The 3,460-nt window shown below is 41.0% G+C and overlaps 1 non-coding gene across 1 annotated transcript; it reads left to right on the forward strand.

The window, feature by feature from the left end:
* The first annotated feature begins 2,607 nt into the window (after positions 1–2,607).
* On the forward strand, positions 2,608–2,755 carry LOC123325330. The gene has a single exon (XR_006540356.1). It is a non-coding gene; the product is annotated as a U4 spliceosomal RNA (small nuclear RNA).
* The last annotated feature ends 705 nt before the right edge of the window (positions 2,756–3,460 follow it).

Consider the following 3,460-nt stretch of genomic DNA (forward strand, 5'->3'; position numbering starts at 1 on the left):
TCATATCAATATAAATATTTAAATTTATTTTTTAAAATAGATTATTAGTTCTCTCACTATTCCTCCAAAGTTGAGCTAAAATCCCGTATTACTTCTAAGAACTGTCTACTTCTTTTGATAAGGCTGAAATATGTTGTCCAAATTATGAATTAATCCAAGAAAATCTCAGTGGAGTAAGCCATGTCACATTCATTAATCCATTCAATCCACTAATATTGATATGCTAATTGCTGGGTTTTAAATAGCTTTTATTTCTTGTCCACCCCTGCACTGCCTCTCGGCCAGAGCCCTCTTCCTGGACCTTACCTGGCCAGGCCCCTGGGAAGAGGAACCGCTGAACTGTGACTCTGAGTGGGGGAGGGGGTAGCAAGGCCTCCACAAGAACTGGGGTTTGCTTCTTAGGTGGCGCAAGCCAGACTTTTTGTGGACACGTCGAAAAGAAGGGGCCCCTGGGACCCAGGGCACCAGGGAGCTTCTCCTCCCAGGATTCCCTTGCCCCGGCCCGTGGAACTCGTGAGATCCCTGGAGATCGGCTTCCTCTGGGAGGAGTGGGTTGCCGGAGGAACCGAGCGAGCAGTGCCTCGGGCCAGATTCCACAGTTCTGTGAACCGCCCCTGAAGCTCGCTGAGCACATCCTACTCTATCCTCCTCCCCCTCCATCAAGATCCAAACTTATTCTCCCCACACACCTGAAGCCACAGATCATTAGTTAAGAACTCCAACTGCTGCGTTTTCCTTTCTTGGAAACCCCACGCTCCATCCACCACCTGGACCACGCCCAGCGGGGCAGAGGGCTTCACCCATGGTGCTCCCTCCCACTCCACCCCAGAGAAAAAGAAAGAAAAGGAAAGAAAAAGGCATGCTAGGTATTGAGGTGAGGGATAGGGGTGAACGGGGTAAGGAAGGGGTATGATAGTGCCTTCGCTCTCCAGCCCCACAAACATGAGAACAAGAACGAGAACCCTGGTGCGTGGTAATAACAGGCCCTCATGCTAGGGCAGGGTGGCAGGCTCTAGGTCTGGGTCTAAGGCATCATTCTCCACCATTTAAAGGCAAGCAGAACCTGCTGGATGTTGGCACAGGGGGAGAAGTCTCTGATGTTGGTCAGGTATCAGTCATTAATGAAGGTGCATTTCAAACCCAAGGGCTCCAAAAAGTGGCAAATCTTTTCCAGGCAGCAAGTACCCTTGATGTTTGCATTGGTAAATAAGGTAAAACACCCAGAGTTATAGGACCTGTCCTAAAATCCTACCTAGAGTGATTTCCCACAATGATTGCACTAAACACAGTTGCAAGTTTAAAAATACTCATTTAATGAGATGACTTAAGAGGGATCATTACTGAGGCTTTCATGAGATCACAACTAAGGTGCTACAGATTTTAAATTAACGTATGAGTTTGAATTGGATTGTTCCTTGAGAAATCATAAATGCACCTGCTTTATAAAACCAATGAGATCATAAAAATACAAGTCTCCTAAACATCTTCCATCTCTAACTCCTCCCTTTAGATTCACCCTCATCACCACTGTTTATCTTTTTGTTCCACTCATGATTCTGACTCATCTTCCTTAGCCTCTCCTTCTAGCTTTTAGGCAGTTCTTTACATCATAGTCTCAGCTACATGGATCTGGTCATAGGGGTCCCGGGGTGAAGTGAAGATGTAGCTTTTCCTGTTTATAGGTCCTGTAGTCTTTAGGAGGAAGAAAAGCAAGATGGGATAAGAGAGAGGCTTTGTTATGATGCAACTTCAGAGTGAGAGAATTAAAGTCTATAGGACTAACACAGGCTTCTCCTGCTAATTCTGACAGCTTTCCATCCTTCATAGCACAACACCCATCGTCATGATTACAGAACCTGTGACATTTTGCTTTGTTCTTCCAAATTTGGTATTGGCCAGGACTATAGGAGATAGAATGCTAAAATATCCCTCCTAAGGAAGGACGTGGAAAAAGAGGGACTGGAAGAAAATCCCATCCTGCTAAAGACAGAGGAAATCTTTAAAAGTTATTCTCACGAGACCTTTGAGCTAGTGCTTAATTACAGTAAATTTATTATGTATGAAAGAGTGGATGAACTGAGGAAGTTGAAAGTGGGCCACTATAGCCTGCATTTTTTGAAGGAAGCTTTTTTTTAAAGAAATTATTAATACAGAAGAGTGCAGTTGAGCCATTGCAAAAGTGGCTATGCTTTTATACAGGTGGGGGATCTGGTTGGAAAGCTTTGGCTGAATCTTCACGAGTGCCCTTGTCTGGATCAGGGATTCAGATAAAGACGCAAAGATTAGATTGTGCTGTGCAAACAGTCTCCAGCTGAACGTTTCCATTGAGCTTGGTGGAGGACTGGGCTCTATGACTTCCTAAAGGATCACCCCATCACAATGAGCCAATTAAACAAGGAAGCTTTGTTTTCCTCGTATACATAGAAACAACTAACTATTTTTGTTATGATAACTGTGCTTATCTTCTCATTAGGTGAGTAAAATAGGGACTTCTGAAACATAGCAAGATAACCTACAAGTGGATAACATTGAGAAAAAGTAAATTTGCTAATGCGTATGTAAGTCAGGTGGGGGGAAGGAAGGCTGAGGGGTTAAGTCTCTAATACCAGCTTTGCGCAGTGGCAGTATTGTAGCCAATGAGGTTTATCCGAGGCGCGATTATTGCTAAGTCTCTAATACCAGTAATAAGCCTTGCAGACCAATCCATATAGAAAATTTTGCATTCCCCTATAATAACTCAATGACGGTCTTGGGAATAAAACAGAAGCTTAAGAGAAAAAGAGTCTAGATGTTGATTAATAAGGAAGCTGTCTGAGATGGGTAACACATTTCATTTGGAAGTGAGTTTTATCTTTGTCTTTTAGAACTAATTGCAGAATCTCTTGCTAGAAATATAGAGGTGCTAGTTACGGTGAATTTATATCCTATCTCTTAATTGATAAAATTTAAACAAAAAGGGTAGATAAAGTAGGTTGACTTTTTCTGCCAGATTGCACACAGAGTTAAGAATGAAAGGAGAAGAAACAGGTGAAAGTACAAGCAGCCAAAATAAATCATGTATCTAATTAGTGCAAGTAACTAATTGAAAATAGAAGCAGTGCTAGAACCAATCCAGCACCTTTCTTTGTATATCAGTAAAACAGTATAATAAAAATAGCTTTGGGGAGGATTAATAATTTGAAAATTTAATGGTACACAGTTTTCAAAATACCTGCATTTTGGAAAATCATTTCACAAGGATTGAAAGATGTTTACTTCTAATTATTAACCCCTGTTAGTTCAGAGAATAATGGTAAATATAGTGAATTCCCGTATTAATAGAGATTACTTATGTAGATAAGAATTTTGATTAGCACCCAAATTCAAAAAGTATAATATTTTAGTATTCAACTTCATAAAATACTGTGGAAGCATCATTATAAATTCCTTATTACAATTTAGTTATTGTTTTTAATAGCAT

Source organism: Neomonachus schauinslandi, chromosome 7 (assembly GCF_002201575.2).
Source record: "Neomonachus schauinslandi chromosome 7, ASM220157v2, whole genome shotgun sequence".
Classification (NCBI taxonomy): Eukaryota; Metazoa; Chordata; class Mammalia; order Carnivora; family Phocidae; genus Neomonachus; species Neomonachus schauinslandi.